The 17,895-nt window shown below is 39.7% G+C and overlaps 1 long non-coding RNA gene across 1 annotated transcript in view; it reads right to left on the bottom strand.

Moving 5' to 3' along the window:
* The window catches only part of LOC124879300, a 27,873-nt gene extending 9,978 nt beyond the window's left edge, over positions 1–17,895 (bottom strand). Inside the window, exons 1-3 of the long non-coding RNA XR_007040994.1 lie at positions 17,710–17,895; positions 6,511–6,630; positions 119–195 (exon numbers count right to left, since the gene is read on the bottom strand). This is a non-coding gene — a long non-coding RNA (uncharacterized LOC124879300). The remainder of the gene's footprint in view (positions 1–118; positions 196–6,510; positions 6,631–17,709) is intronic.

Genomic DNA, 17,895 nt, shown 5'->3' with positions numbered 1-17,895 from the left:
CCTTCAATAGATCAGAGTGGGGTCATGGGCAGGTCCTGCTGGGGGAGGTTGATGCTATTAGGGCGTGATATCAGTTATGTAAAAAATTATCCTTAATGGGATTAATCAGCATTCTTACCTGCACATGTCAGTAGTTTATTCCTGTGCTTAATGCATCGTGCGTCTTTCAGGTATTCTTGGTTACAAAGGTTCATTCTGAAAAAGAAAACATACAATTTCATTATGGTGCCCAACTGCCCTCTTGTGTTTGGTCCTCCTTTAGCTGTCAATACAGCCCTGACCTGTGGAGGAATGGACTCCACTAGACCTCTACAGGTGTGCGGCTGTATCTGGCACCAAAATGTTAGCAGCTGATCCTTTAAGTCCTCTAAGTTGGGCCCTCCATGGATCGGAGTGTATTTATTGCTAAATCAAATCTCACAGATGTTCATCTTAAGATTTGAGAAATTTGGAGGCTAGGTCAACACCTTAAAGTTCTTGTTGATCCTTAGAAAAAATACTGAACTTTCTTTTGCCTTCTTGTAGGGAGCATGATCCTGCTGAAAAAAGGCCACAGCCATCAGTGAATACAGTTTTTATGAAAGGCTGTACATGATCTTTAACCACACTTAGGTGGGTGATACACAAATATCCACATAGGTTGCAGGAGAGTTTTCCACGAGAATATTCTGAACGTTCTGATGGCCTTTTGCCCATTGTGGTTTTTTTTGGTGGTTGGTGGGTCTGATGAGTCCACCTTTACTGTTTTCCCCACATCTGGGAGAGTTACGGTGTGGAGAAGTCCCAAAGAAGCGTACCACCCAGACTGTTGCATGCCCAGAGTGAAGCATGCGGGTGGATCAATGATGGTTTGGGCTGCCATATCATGGCATTCCCTTGGCCCAATACTTGTGCTAGATGGGTGTGTCACTGCCAAGGACTACCGAACCATTCTTGAGGACCATGTGCATCCAATGGTTCAAACATTGTATCCTGAAGGCGGTGCCGTGTATCAGGATGACAATGCACCAATACACACAGCAAGACTGGTGAAAGATTGGTTTGATGAACATGAAAGTGAAGTTGAACATCTCCCATGGCCTGCACAGTCACCAGATCTAAATATTATTAAGCCACTTTGGGGTGTTTTGGAGGAGCAAGTCAGGAAACGTTTTCCTCCACCAGTATCACGTGGCCACTATCCTGCAAGAAGAATGGCTTAAAATCCCTCTGACCACTGTGCAGGACTTGTATAAGTCATTCCCAAGACGAATTGATGCTGTATTGGCTGCAAAAGGAGGCCCTACACCATACTAATAAATTATTGTGGTCTAAAACCAGGTGTTTCAGTTTCATTGTCCAACCCCAGCATGCAGCTGCACACACAACAAACTAGGAAGCACTGTGTATTGTGACACCTTTCTATCAAATGTCAACATCTTTATTAGTGTTATATATAGTAGAAGTGTCTGTTGGACTGGACTGGACCTCTTCATGCCAAATGTTCATTAATGAGCCTTGTTGGTCCATGACTTTCTTCCTTGGTTCACCACTGTTCCTTCTTTAACCCACTAGTTAGACAACCACTGCAGACCCCACAAAAAACGACAGATTTGAGGATGCTCTGACTCAGTAGTCTAGCCATCACAACTTGGCCCTTGCCCATTTTTCCTGTTTCTAACTCATTAACTCTAAAAACAAAATGTTTACTTGTTGCCCAATATATCCAAACCACTAACAGGTGCCATGATGAAAAGATAATCATTGTTATTCACTGTTCATGGTTATAATTATATGCCAGACTGGTGTGTATAAGGCCCCAAAATTAACAGGATGAAGTGATAAGTGGTTCATTTACCACAGAGAAAACAGCTAAACAGAGTTGAGTAGATTATCTTTAAAATAGATCTGCTGAAACTTTAACAAATACATAGGCTTTTCTTCTGCCCATATTAACCATATTTTAGGCAATGATCTGGACAATATTCCAAACAGATGGACAGATCGCAAAATACATAAACCTCAGTGTATTGTGTTAGGATTAATGTCATAGACCAACATAACATTGTGCATTATTGTAAATTTGAAGGATAATTTGGAGGGTTTTCACTTTTTTTGGGGACACTGGTTCCTGAGGACTGGAGTTGGACAACTCAGATTTAAACTATTCCCTGTAGCTCCAACTGTATGTTTAAGCTCATTCCCCTGCTGAAAGGTGAACCTTCATTCCAGTTTCAAATCTTTTCAACCTCTAATAGGTTTTTTCTTCCTGGAATGCAAAGTATGTAACTTGATCTATCTTCACATTAACCCTGACCAGTTTCTCTCCTCCTGCTGAAGAAAACAAAATAAAAAAGCCCACAAAAACAGATACCGTGCATTCTCCTCAATATCTATCTGCTGTAATTGTCCACGCAACCATCAGAAAAGAGGGAAGGAGTCTTAGTTCTTTAAATCTGAAGTATTTAGACCGAATGCGTCACAGACATTACATCATTACCCCAAGATTTTTGAAAAACAGGGTAGGATAAGTGCTGTAAAACTCCATTGTGGATTGTTTGCAGCCTCGAGTTATCTAAAAGGATTGTGCTTTTCTTAAAAGACATCTGGGACATTGTGATCCTCAATGTGTAGTTTGACAACTTTAATTAAAACCAGGTACATTTGAATGGAAACAGTGTCAAACACTGGCTTTAACTTCCTACTACTTCATGGCAGTCAAATTTAATCTCTAGATGTATTTGTATATAAAAAGCAAACGGAAAAAAACATGTAATTTAGTAATATTTTCAAGTCAGAATATGGGTTTAAATACAACACAAGGTGGATTTGTTTATCTAAATGTTTTCATGGGGAGATTCTAAGGGTGCAATCATCCCGGTCTTGCTATTCTTTTTAATCCCTTTCGTTTTTTTCAGCTGATTACGCAGCAAAGAGTGAGCGAACAAGGGGGAGACACAGAGTGCAAGAGCAGAAGAGTAGGAGCAGGAAGGCCAAGGCTGTCTGGTGCCGGGTGGGTCATCCAGAGGACATCTCTCCTCGCTTCACCTCATCCATGCACACTCTCCCTCTACAACATTCTCTACTTCTGCCTAAATCCTTCCTCATGCCAAACTCTTCCTATACAACCCCCTCCCACCTCCATCCTCCACACATCTGCACTCCATGCCCCTGGTCCCTGCCGGCTCACTGCATCGCCCTACATATCCAAAAGCCTGGGTCACTGTATGACAGTATGAGTGGCTGCAAGCAAAGCCGGCTGCAGCATTTTGAGTCTGGCAGCTTAGTCATCTACTCATTCATTTATGCACATTTTCATTTCAGTTATGAAAAAAGAGGGAAATGAATTCAGGCTATGCTTCTGTCACAGCAACCATTTTGATCCACAAACGTATACAATTTTAACATATCAAGGAGTCACGTTAAAAAAGGAGCTTGCTAGTGTAATTGTAAACTGCGCTAAATCTAATGTAAATGCAAAAAAAGAATGCAATTTAATATAAAATGTTTTCTCAAATGTTTATTTTCCGTTTATTTTTTAGGGAGTGGACTGTGATGGACAGATATGTATTACAGTAACACATCTTATTAACTGAATTATTTATTTAATGGTCTCTTCAGGTACCAGTAAATGAAATATGACCCAATGAGGCCAACAGAGTTGTGAGTTTAGAGGGTGAACAATACTGCCCAGGGTTTCTAATAGAGATTTTACAGTTCTGGTGACAAATACTGCGACACCAAATCACTAGAGAAATTCAGAAAAAGTGTCTCATTAAGATACAGGACCATCATTAAAACGCAGGGTGTGGATGAAACTTGTATTTAAAAAAAAGTGTGCAACCTATCATCATTTAATGAGCCTCACTTTGAAACCTGTTGCATTAGTTTTTAACACTTACGGTCACATCATTATATAGGATAGGAAGCCATGAAAACATTTTTCTTGTGTATGCTTCCCACTAACCTTAACTATTTCCCACCTTAACTATTCTGTCAAAATATAGTGACATGAGAAATTCTTCTGATTAATTTCTGCAAATTGTTTATAAATTAAAGACTATTAAGCTGCTGTTAAATCTTTTTCAATGTTACCAAGTATGTTGACATATCTAAAAATGTGTTATAAGAGCCTTAAGAGGAGGAAATGAAGTAAATGTTGTGAAACATCGGGTCCAGTGTTATTTTGCTTTGACCGTGTTTTGAAGAGTTACTCTTCTGTGAAGTCATCATCTTGTTTTATTGTTTGATCTCCTGACCTCTCTTTCTCAGCCAACTGGCCAGTTGTTTCTGCTGGAGCTGTTGGAGGCAGCGTTATCATTGTTGTTGATACTCCATGTTCTCTGCTGAGGGTCGAAGCTGCTTGCGGATTATTTACTGAATAGAAGAGATTAGATGTGAGACATCTGACTCCTGGCTTGTTCAAACAGAAACCATCTTGCTTGAAGAGTTGGCTTTTTTCCCAAAAAGTATTAAAGTTGTCAATGAAGTTCACAGGTGTGGTAGCACATGTTTTTTTCAACCACTTATTAATCATCAGAAGTCTCGAAAAAATCTCATCTCCACAGAAAATCGGTGCAAAGGGTCTGCTGAGAAACACCTTGATATTGAGACCTCCAACAATATTCAGAAGACGAGTGAAATCCTCCTTCAGTCTTTCTGATTTTTTCTTAGCCACGTCATCCATGGCTCCATAGTGTATAATAAAGTTTTCTAGAGACGGGCGCTTTTCTGTGATTGCAAGAATATTCTCTGAGATATCGGACACCACGTTACTGGTACCAATCATAACTTCTGTATTTTTCTTGTTGCAGAAGTTTTTAATCCCATTCACAGCTGTGTTGCCCACTATTAGGGTTCTGGGTCTGGTGGGGTGCTTTTTCTCTGGCAATTTAGGAGAAGACTGTTTAGAATGAAGGTTGTTCTCAAACGTTTTATTGTTCTCAGAAGATGGATCCTTTTCCTGGTTTTCATTCTGTAGTGGAGCAAATCTGTTTTGGAGGAGAACGCCATTATTTCCAGCTGTCTCACTCCTATCAGTTGTTGTGACAGCAGCTCGCTGTCGAAGTCTCCTTTTCCCAGGGGAAACGGAGGCATTTCTCTGTAATTCTGGCCATTCTAATTTATTTAATTGCTGAGATCTTCCAGTGAGTCGTCCACCTTGATTTTTTGGGCATTGCGCCTAAAACATGCCAGGGGGTTCTGCCGGTAGGTTTATTCTCAGTGTTCTGATTGCTGGCTGAGTCGTTGAGCTGGCTGTCACTGTTTGGGATCACAGGCAGAGTTGAATCATCGCTGTACCCCATATTCACCTCCACATTCACTTCTAGTCGATGGATTTTCATCTCCAAAACAGCCAATTTCTGTAAAGGTTTGTCGAAGTCCTCTGTGGTGAAGGGAGGCATTTTGTGCTGATTAGCTGGCGTCAACTTGTCCTTCTTTCGAGTTCGATTATAAAAACATCAAAATCCTTTAGAAAAAAATTATATAAAATAAAAATAATAATAATCCTTGGGAGTTGCTGGTTAGAAGTAGTTTTAGTCCAATATTTCCATAATTTTGGCTAAGAGATAAAAAGTTAGGAGTAAAAGAATGCAAGCTAGCAGGGACCTTAGGAGAAGAGCGTCTTTTGTAAAAAGCATTTTTTCACACCTGCCTAAAACCTTTGCACAGTACTGTATGTTTGGGGTATATATATGTCGACTCTGTGGTGTGATGCTCATGCCAATGAATTTTTCTAACACTGAGTACATATTAGCCTGGCTGAAACCGAGATCCCCTGGTGTTTAATAGTAGCAGATACGCATGAAGGTGATGTGGGAGCACAGTTTAATTAAAGCAGCATATCCTCGAATGGCATTGAAGCAGGAGAGATGCACAATTATATAAAGGGCGAATTTGTAACAAAAAAAATTTCTATTTGTGGCATCATCCTTCTTAGAGGACTTGATTTGAACGCTATAGAGAGAGGTGAATGAATCTCTGACTTATTGTTAAAAAAGAAACACCTTTTAATAAAGCCCCATCTCTAACTATAATATATCTAGTCGGAAAAACAGCCTCTGCAAAGGAAGTGTTAATCCTCATCTTCAAGCTGCAATACTTGGTGTTAAATGTAAAGAACTTCCATTTCTGCACCAGTCAGCCTAGCTTCGTTACCACCTGTATATGTAAAACAGCCAGTCAGATTGCATATCGGTAACTGCATGACTGATTCATAATTGATACAGAAGGATGTTTGTCATATTTCACTTTGTCAAATCAAACAAGTTTTTGGTGGGGTTTTTTTTTCAGCTTCAAGCTGCAACAGCAGGTAGCAGCTGTCCTTTTAAAATCAGCACCTATTTTCCCCCTTTCTATATTGTCAGTCTTTTCCTTTTTTAAACAATAGATGTGTCATAAATGAAGAAATCATTATTCTAGCTAACAGTCGTCACACCTCTCATATCTATTCAGCCAAGACGAGAAAGAAAAAGATGATGCAAACTAGACAGAGTTTCCTTCTACATTACAATTCTAGTTTCCTGTTACCTGTCACACCGTTGCAGCTCTCCTCCTCAGTTCGCTGATAATCCCTCCAACATGAGAATAAGTTTTCCACTGCTGCCAGCTCACAGACGGGTCACCCCAGCTTTCTGGGATTTATCCACCCTGGATTTCAAAAGTTCACATATGTGATTTAAATGCAGACCAAGGCACCTGACTATTTGGGGTTTTCATTATCACTAAACTATATTAAAGAGACTGAAAGAACAAACATACCTAGGACAAATAAAGAAAGCAGGCACAGAGCTCCTAAAAATAATCTATGTATAATATATTTGTAATAAACACAAGAATTAATATATACGGACAGAAAAGAAACCTTCCCAAAATGTTACAGTTTTAGTTATACATGTTTTAATTTGCTAAAAGAAACTATGGATAAAAAACTTCCATCAATCCATTCTCTACTGCTTATGAGAGATTAGGTTTCAGAAGTGATGGGTGAAGGAGGGAATTCTGGACGCAGTTTTCCTGAGTAACACTACGGCTCATTCTGGGCGATCCCAACTTGTTCTCAGGCTAGAAGGGATATAGTGTTACAACAGGAAGTTCTGGGGCTGGAATGGGATCTCCTCCTAGTTGGACGTGCACAGAAAACCTTTAAAGGGAGGCATCCCTTTAAAATGGCTGAACCATGTTAGCTTGCTCGATTCACCAGCTTGCCCTGGATGATACTTCTGGGGCCACACTATACAGAGGAGGCTTATGTGATCCACTTCTATCCCTGATCTTATTGTTAAGACTTGCTGATGGTTATAATCCATATCTCATAACCATAGTTGAGAGTGGGAACATAAAAGGATTAGTAAAGTGTGACAGGGATCTCGAAACCGGATAAGGTCCAGTAGGCTTTGGCCCCACCCAACTTTGAGGATTTTGGGAAAACAAAAGAGTCTGAAAAACAACATACAAGATAAAGGAATCACTACAGTCTACAGGCACATTCTATTAAAAAATGCCTTAATGTCCCCACACAGCCAGTACAATAAATAAAGTTATAGAAACTATGTGACATGAGTCAAGTTCACACATTGCATGGGTCTCTCTTATGTGACATTAAATCATTAGTTCACAACTGCCAGCTGCTTGCCAACTAGCTTTTACAGAGAAATTAAACTGAATAATTACAGATTTTTTTAGAGAAAAGCTGCTGACACTTCAGCCAAATATGAAGTCTTTGAGGAATACTGAAAACAAAGCTCAACATTTCTTTCTCCTATCCAGTCTATATGGTTCGAATTGATTCTGCCAGTGGTGCTCCAGGATTCCATTGAAATCCACTCAACAGATGGAGTTGTACTTAACATTAATGTTCCTGCTTTGTTATGAACCAACACGGCTGCTCTGCCTGCTCAGTTGTTTGTCTTCACATTTAAGAAACATATGCTGGGACCACGTAAACCGCCTCTTTTAGACTGAGTGAAGCAGTTTGTTTATTTTAAGTCTTTTAAAAAACTCCACCTAAGATATGAGAAAGGGTACCCTCTGATCTTTTTGGAAAGCTCCTTGCTGCCGCTTGTAACTCAAGTCCATTTCTTTTGGTAAATACACATAACTTGCGACCTTCAGAGACGATAAAAGAACATAGATCAACAAGCACAGAGGAGCACATTTGCAAAAAGCAAAAATATCACTGCCTGAAGTTCGAGCTCCTTTTGACTGACAGAATCTGCGCAGAAACATCCCAGGCTGGCAAATAATTCACATATTTTCTGAAATGAAAGAGATTTACACTATAGTGATATTATCATAGAATATTTCAACAATATTGGTTGTGATTAACCCACATTTTCCTCACTGTTTCTATTCTATCGTCAATATGTCCCCACTCTTTGTGAGCTTTAGTATCCTAATCACAAAAATCTGTATCAGATGAGGATGTCAAGGCTGTAAAAGTACATAAAGGGAATGATAATATCAAGTGAAGATGACACCTAAACCATAACAGCCGACCAAATATTGCATGTATGGTATTGCAGTCATTTACAATTGCAATATTGCAGATACTGATAGTGATGATGACTGTGATTAAGTATTTTGTGCAGCTATAAAAAGGTCAGCCTCTGTAAATTTAAAATGGCATTACACATGGCCAAAACGAGTAAACCAAAAAAGAACGAACACAGATTTCAGATCGCCATGTGGGGAAAACAAAATCAATTAACACAGCACTTTCACACAATAAATCCTATAAAATGCTAAATAGTTGCCAAAAATACAACAGATAAAAGATCAGAAAACAGCTTTAAACTATTAATTTCCTCTGGTCTTCAAATGACTGTGTAGCAGTACTACACAGAGGACCAATGCTGTGTTTCTCCTGTCTTATTGGCTATTCATACTAAGCAGGAGGCTCGACAGGAGGTTTCTCCCAGTTAAAAGGGAGTTGCTCCACTCCACTGCCACCACACACTTGCTCTGAAATAGGATTTGCTAAAAAGGTCATCAACTCCACGCTGGCAGCTGGGGTTCTTTAGATACAAATTTATTTTTCCATTTGGCACTATATGAACAACTAAGTTTGATGGTATACACACAACTAGGATCAAACTACCCTGTTTTTGTATATACAGTCAAATTCAATAAATTAGATTGTGTGTACCAGTGAGGCTCATTTGCCAAATTAAACGTACCATTAAGCAGGTATTAAACCTATACTTTTAAGACCACATTTCTCTGTTTGTTTTTTTTTTATCGATCCGATGTAATATTTTAATCTTAAGTGTCATGTATTCATTGGCTACAAGTAGAAAATGATTAGAATTACCAGAAATAAAGGCTTGAAAACATGCGTGTGTAATTAATCTATATAATGGGTTTCATAAATGAGCTTTCAATAATATTCTAATTCATTGAATATGACTAAGATTGGATTAGAATAAACTGGATTGATTTGGACATAAGTACACATCTGGATATAAATCAGACCTGTTGGCCTTATAAAGTGTGAATTGGAGCTGTATAAATAAAACTAGTAATGTGTTGTGCACTGTGCAGATATAAATGGCTTCTTCTAAAATGTGCAAAAAAAGTAGCTCTACACAATTTCAGGAAAGCATGTAATTGAGATGCTGTTGCTGAAAAATGCGATGATATCAATTATGATTAACCCACGTTTTTTCTGACTCTTTTCCTTCTTTACTATTGCTCAGTATTCCCACCACACTGAGTTGTAGCATTTCTGCAGCTGAAAGGTTATAATCAGATATGGCTATTTCAGGCAGTTACATGCCATAAGCATTTTTTTAAAATTTACTTGAAATATCGCGTTGAAGAAAATGCAGTGGGTACCCTATTGATTTGATGGAGCCTTGCCATTCACTCTTATATGTTTGGTTTTTATTGAATTTAAAAGGAAAATGAGCTTTAATATGTTGCAGCACAATTTATTTTGATCACATTTTGATCTGTTATATTTTTTCCTTGGTGCCACTTCTTGGTCTTGATCCCCTAAATATATGACAATAGGATGATGAGACTTCTAAATTTTTGTTCTGGCTTTTGGTGACACCTCAGTGGACCCCATTGAACCATCCATTTTAAAACTTCCTGGAGGTCCTTTATGAGTTTACAAGATTTGAAAGCAACAGCAAACAAACTGCATCCATTTATACTTTAAATGCAAACTGAATTTTCTTTATTCAGGAGATTAATGGCAAAAACAGCTGTGAGAATGGTTCTTATTCTCCTGCACAGATATATAGTCCCTTTATTGGATAAAATGGCAGTCTGTTTCTTTCATTTTCCTATTTAGTGATAAGGCCTTCATGATGACGGGTATTTGTTGCATCAATAAAACCAACATAGACCCCCTGCATTAAACCCTCCATGAACGAACTACTGCCCACCCTGGATTTCTCAGTTCTGACAAATCACTTGGCTGGAATGCAATGTCCTTAGAAGACAGGCTGCATTCACGCTGATGGTCCTCAGTCTTCAACCGCAGCTCAGCGTTTGAAAGTGCTTCAACTTAAAAAAAGATTATTGTTTCTGAAGTGGCAGTAAAAGCAGCTGTGGAAAGCCCTGTCCCCTAAAAGTTCAAACAGTGCAGGTTGTCTAACCCCCTAACCCTAACCCTAACCCTTTAAAAGCCTCCATTCACAATAAACATCGTATGTGTAGCTCAAATTGCTAAAGACAACTGCATGATAAAAACAGCTTTTGGAGAAACATAAGAATTTGTGCAGATAAGTTAAAAAACTCAGTTTTAATATTTTACATCACTTTTGTGCAGCCCAAAAAATACTTTAAAATGAGGTTGCCATATTTTGTTCCTTCAGACAGCAAACCCCAGCATATCCAGTGCTGAAACTAAAATATTACTGTTTCAGCAGCAACAATGTTACAAAAAAAAGAAAAAAGGTTTACCACCATGTTGCATCAGATCTTTTTGTAACAACTCTATTAGGTGTTTGGAACCTAAGGAGATCATTTATTTTCCAATGGTTATAATCAATCTGACAGAGAGAAGTATCCCAATCGTTGTGGTTTTTAGTTTAACAATGGCCATCAGTGTGCTCTAGATGGACAAACAGTCTACTTTTAAGGCAAGGCTTAAAACTTTCCCTTTTGATAAAGCTTATAATTAGCGTGGCTTAAATTATCCTGAGCTATCTGTGTAGTTATGCCGCTTTAGACTTAGGCTGCTGGAGGACATAATGACCACTTTCACCCTCTTCGCTACATTCTCACACTACTCTCCAATTTTGCATTATTTACTGTTATTTCAGCTTTTAACCTTGTTCTCTCTCTTTTCTCTTCCTAGAAGCTACACCTGGCCTGGCTCTGTGTCTACCTGTGACACCTTTCTGGAGAGGGGCATCGTCCAAGATTCTGCTGGCAACAACTTAATGCTCACCCTCTACCGATGATCCACATGGCCCTGTCTTTTAGTGTTTAACCCTTTCTCTCTCCTAGACATGGCGATTGACTGAGCTTCAACTGTAACAAACTATGTGCTCTCTTTCAGACTCTAACCTTGAAAACTGGCTCAGAGTTTATCTGTTCTTTCTTTCTAGGTGAAACGACTAAAGCAGCTACATCCATTAACATTTACTTTTCCTTCCCATAGAAAGGACTCCTGGATCAGCGCTTCTTTGTTCTCTTTGTGTCTCTGCTCTGTTCTCTCAAACCCCCAGTCGGTCGTGGCAGATGGCCGCTCAAACTGAGCCTGGTTCTGCTGGAGGTTTCTTCCTGTTAAAAGGGAGTTTTTCCTCTCCACTGTCGCTACATGCATGCTCAGTATGAGGGATTGCTGCAAAGTCAACGCCAGTCACTGTTCACTGTCTCTACGTGCTCATCCAGGAGGAGTGAATGCTACAAGTCACTGACTGGATGCAATTTGCTGGGTTTCCTTAGACAGAAAAACTTTTTATCCAATTTGAATAAATAACTGAATCTGACTGCACTGTTCAATGATTAGGATTAATTGGAATGTATGAACCTGACTTTTGTGAAGTGCCTTGAGACGACATGTGTTGTGAATTGGCGCTATATAAATAAACTGAATTGAATTGAATTTCCAGGAGTCAAAGTAATACCGAGTACAGCAACAGTATTTCAGGAGTTTTAGAGCTTTATTTTTAATCAATAGTGCCAAATGTTTTGAATAAGTGACTGCTCTAGAAAGCAGACAGAGACACTGCGGTAAGATATGTTTATTTCCATCATGAGACTGTACTTCCTGCGGCAACTCAAGAAGTTCAACCTTCCACAGGAGCTGCTGGTCATCTTCTACACTGCAATCATTCAGTCTGTCCTGTCTTCATCCATCTCAGTGTGGTTTGGCTCATCCACAAAACAGGACAGGTCCAGACTGCAACGAATAATCAGGACTGCAGAGAGAATCATCAGGGCTGACCTTCCCTCCATCCAGCACTTATACAGGTCTAGGGTCAGGAAAAGAGCTGCCAAAATCTCTGCAGACCCCACACACCCTGCACATAAACTGTTTAGAGTTTTACCTTCAGGCCGTCGCTACAGAGCACTGTTTACTAAAACCAGCCGCCACAGAGACAGTTTTTTCCCCCAGGCTGTTTCTCTGATGAACATTTAATAGAGTACAAAACAACAGCATACAGATGTTGCAAATGCACCTTTTATTAGATATGTGTATATTGTATATTGTAAATTGTATATTGTAAATTGTAAATTTGTATATTCTGTAATGCAAAAACAGAACAAAAGAGCAAAGTGTACCAGAGTCAAATTCCTTGTTTGTATGCACGAACTTGGCAATAAAGCTGATTCTGATTTATTCAAATATTGTATTAACATTATTAAGGATTCCTATTTATGATACAGATGTACAATTAACCCATGTGATCATATTAGGATTATGAAAAATCTTTGATTTAAAAAGACAAAAATCCAGCAATTCCTTACAAACCAAAATGTCTCACAGAAAATGTTATCCCATTTGAAGTTTTATGTTGTGACATCTTTTTGTCTATTATAATCCAACCAAAACAAACCCAGAATTGCATACATATAAAGATAAAGACAGAGTACCCCTGGTTTCCCTTGCCTCATTGACATAAAAAACCCCGACAGGTCATGAATAAATATGGTGCAATTCTTTTATTTCGTATGATTTCTTTTTGTATTTTGATGCTCCTGTCATGTATTATTTTCTTCCTTAAATCTCAGCTCACATCTTTGCCAATATCACTGGCCACAGCAATTGAACAAACCTGTGTTCTCTGTTATTTTAACAGAAAATGTTCTGCTCAGCATTTAACCCAGATCAAAAGGAATTGAGCCTAAAAGGCAGTATTTTGGATAATTGAATCATTCTCCTTTCCGACTAGTTCGAAAAACACTGATTTCTTCTAGTTTCAGAGCTACACCAAAAGAAGAGGGCAGTCATCAGGAACTGCAAAAATGTACTGAACAGATCTACACTAAACAAAAACATTGTCAATTAAACACAAAATAAAACATCAACATTTGGGCAGCAGTCTGTGAAAAACTAAAATGACAGTTCAAAGTAGAAACCATGAACCCACCAATGTCTAAACAACATATAGCTTAAAACATTCTGTACCTAAAGAAGCACATTTCAGATATTAACTGAAACAGCTTCAGGGAACATTTTTTACTGACCAACAACTTAATAATAAAGTAAAAACAAAAAAAAGCTAGCTGTATAGACTGCAAACATTATTTTTTCCAGATTTGTTTTAAGCTCATTCATAAAAGTGCACTGCCTTTTTTCTTTCATTTGTGGGCTGTGACCTTGATAATAACAACAACTTGTGAGCAAAAAGATACTAGATAGATCCCTTTTAAACCATCTGCCAGACAGCTGCCAGGACACTGCCTCTCCTGCTGTGGTGTGAGGCTACAAGTTATGTACCAGCTGTATAATTACATCACAAATATAATTGTACATATTAGAATCTGTAATCTACTACAGCTGCAAACAAACAGGCTGTATTGATCTATACATGTTGTAGCTTCCAGGATTTGTTTTTATGTGGGTTAGTTGGTTGTCCAGAGATCCAGAAAAAGGTCAACAGCAGAGTACACCGTGTACTTCGAAATGACTTGGGGTGCACAATAAAAAGGATTCACCAGTAGTATCAGAATACCAGGCATGATAGACAAAGACCCAATGCATATTGCAATAGGAATCCTGTTTCACAGGCAAAATGAATATTTGAAAGACAATTGTTTTTGTAGTTTAAATTGATCAGGTAAGGAAGACAGTATAAAAAGGCTAAAGTTACATTAAACATTAACTACAGACATTAAACTTCTGTAGTTCAAAATATTCAATATGATAAATTTGTGCAGCCTCAATTCTTTATAGTTTGCCTCCATTGGGCAAAAACCCTTTCAGTCTTTAGCTATAGCGGTTGGACAATGAAACCGAAACACCTGTCATTTTAGTGTGGGAGGTTTCATGGCTAAATTGGACCAGCCTGGTAGCCAGTCTTCATTGATTGCATATTGCACCAGTAAGAGCAGAGTGTGAAGGTTCAATTAGCAGGGTAAGAGTTCAAAAGAGGACAAATTGTTGGTGCACGTCTTGCTGGTGCATCTGTGACCAAGACAGCTAGTCTTTGTGATGTATCAAGAGCCACGGTATCCAGGGTAATGTCAGCATACCACCAAGAAGGACGAACCACATCTAACAGGATTAACTGTAGACGCAAGAGGAAGCGGTCTGAAAGGGATGTTCGGGTCCTAACCCGGATTGTATCCAAAAAACGAAACCCAAATCACGGTAGAATTAAATGTGCACCTCAACTCTCCTGTTTCCACCAGAACTGTCCGTTGGGAGCTCCACAGGGTCAATATACAGGTCCTTCTCAAAATATTAGCATATTGTGATAAAGTTAATTATTTTCCATAATGTCATGATGAAAATTTGACATTCGTATATTGTAGATTCATTGCACACTAACTGAAATATTTCAGGACTTTCATTGTCTTAATACGGATGATTTTGGCATACAGCTCATGAAAACCCAAAATTCCTATCTCACAAAATTAGCATATTTCATCCGACCAATAAAAGAAAAGTGTTTTTAATACAAAAAACGTCAACCTTCAAATAATCATGTACAGTTATGCACTCAATACTTGGTCGGGAATCCTTTGGCAGAAATGACTGTTTCAATGCGGCGTGGCATGGAGGCAATCAGCCTGTGGCACTGCTGAGGTCTTATGGAGGCCCAGGATGCTTCGATAGCGGCCTTCAGCTCATCCAGAGCGTTGGGTCTTGAGTCTCTCAACGTTCTCTTCACAATATCCCACAGATTCTCTATGGGGTTCAGGTCAGGAGAGTTGGCAGGCCAATTGAGCACAGTGATACCATGGTCAGTAAACCATTTACCAGTGGTTTTGGCACTGTGAGCAGGTGCCAGGTCGTGCTGAAAAATGAAATCTTCATCTCCATAAAGCTTTTCAGCAGATGGAAGCATGAAGTGCTCCAAAATCTCCTGATAGCTAGCTGCATTGACCCTGCCCTTGATAAAACACAGTGGACCAACACCAGCAGCTGACACGGCACCCCAGACCATCACTGACTGTGGGTACTTGACACTGGACTTCTGGCATTTTGGCATTTCCTTCTCCCCAGTCTTCCTCCAGACTCTGGCACCTTGATTTCCGAATGACATGCAGAGTTTGATTTCATCCGAAAAAAGTACTTTGGACCACTGAGCAACAGTCCAGTGCTGCTTCTATGTAGCCCAGGTCAGGCGCTTCTGCCGTTGTTTCTGGTTCAAAAGTGGCTTGACCTGGGGAATGCGGCACCTGTAGCCCATTTCCTGCACACGCCTGTGCATGGTGGATCTGGATGTTTCTACTCCAGACTCAGTCCACTGCTTCCGCAGGTCCCCCAAGGTCTGGAATCGGCCCTTCTCCACAATCTTCCTCAGGGTCCGATCACCTCTTCTCGCTGTGCAGCGTTTTCTGCCACACTTTTTCCTTCCCACAGACTTCCCACTGAGGTGCCTTGATACAGCACTCTGGGAACAGCCTATTCATTCAGACATTTCTTTCTGTGTCTTACCCTCTTGCTTGAGAGTGTCAATAGTGGCCTTCTGGACAGCAGTCAGGTCGGCAGTCTTACCCATGATTGGGGTTTTGAGTAATGAACCAGGCTGGGAGTTTTAAAGGCCTCAGGAATCTTTTGCAGGTGTTTAGAGTTAACTCGTTGATTAAGATGATTAGGTTCATAGCTCGTTTAGAGACCCTTTTAATGATATGCTAATTTTGTGAGATAGGAATTTTGGGTTTTCATGAGCTGTATGCCAAAATCATCCGTATTAAGACAATAAAAGACCTGAAATATTTCAGTTAGTGTGCAATGAATCTAAAATATATGAATGTTAAATTTTCATCATGACATTATGGAAAATAATGAACTTTATCACAATATGCTAATATTTTGAGAAGGACCTGTACATGGCCGGGCTGCTATAGCCAAACCTTTGGTCACTCATGCCAATGCCAAACATTGATTTCAATGGTGCAAGGAGCGCAAATCTTGGGCTGTGGACAATGTGAAACATGTATTGTTCTCTGATGAGTCCACCTTTACTGTTTTCCCCACATCCGGGAGAGTTACGGTGTGGAGAAGCCCCAAAGAAGCGTACCACCCAGACTGTTGCATCCCCAGAGTGAAGCATGGGGGTGAATCAGTGATGGTTTGGGCTGCCATATCATGGCATTCCCTTGGCCCAATACTTGTGCTAGATGGGCGCATCACTGCCAAGGACTACCGAACCATTCTTGAGGACCATGTGCATCCAATGGTTCAAACATTGTATCCTGAAGGCGGTGCCGTGTATCAGGATGACAATGCACCAATACACACAGCAAGACTGGTGAAAGATTGGTTTGATGAACATGAAAGTGAAGTTGAACATCTCCCATGGCCTGCACGGTCACCAGATCTAAATATTATTAAGCCACTTTGGGGTGTTTTGGAGGAGCAAGTCAGGAAACGTTTTCCTCCACCAGTATCACGTGGCCACTATCCTGCAAGAAGAAGGGCTTAAAATCCCTCTGACCACTGTGCAGGACTTGTATATGTCATTCCCAAGACGAATTGACGCTGTATTGGCCGCAAAAGGAGGCCCTACACCATACTAATAAATTATTGTGGTCTAAACCCAGGTGTTTCAGCTTCATTGTCCAACCCCTGTACGTGTTCTCCACATTTTTTCTTAGATTTAAAAAGTTGTTTTTTTTTTTTTTGTACCAGTCCTTGTATCTGAACATGAAAACATGGTATAAAGTGTTCAGCTAACAGCTCTTTGTGCATCACTTTGCTGATGTAAAAGTCAATGTATTCATACCAAATCATCACTGTGCAGGCACCAGTTTTTACTCTGGTGACATGCTGGGACTCCTCTGCTTGTTTCTAATCAGCAGTGTGAAAACAAATTCAGGATTTTGGTTATCTACTTGTGACGGAGCAGTTCTGTCCCTTCCGTTGATAGAACGCACACACCTGTTCACACCCACACATCGCAATGCATGTGCCTACACACCTATTCAATTACATGTCCCTCGCAGAATATGACAGCTACCGCCAGATCGCTTTACACATTCATCATCTTTCCTTCTTGTAGTCCGTGGCGACCAAGGGTGCACACTTGGAGGCGCATGTAGAAATCGGTACTCATACATTCACGTTTAAACATAATGATATAAGTTTGTACTCACTCATGTAGCGTTGTCCGGGTGCCTGTGGCAGCTTGAGTAAAAGTGGGCGTAACGCTTCGTCCTGTTTATAAAGGAAGTCGGTACTCTTCCGCCAGAAAATTTAATGGTAGATTATTTTTAACTAAAGAAAACCAAGAGCTTCAGAATGAAAGCAAGAAGTTAATATTGATTGTTTTTGGGGTCATT

The sequence above is a fragment of the Girardinichthys multiradiatus genome, chromosome 13 (genome assembly GCF_021462225.1).
Source record: "Girardinichthys multiradiatus isolate DD_20200921_A chromosome 13, DD_fGirMul_XY1, whole genome shotgun sequence".
NCBI lineage: Eukaryota > Metazoa > Chordata > Actinopteri > Cyprinodontiformes > Goodeidae > Girardinichthys > Girardinichthys multiradiatus.
This window is presented reverse-complemented; position numbering and strand designations above follow the sequence as displayed.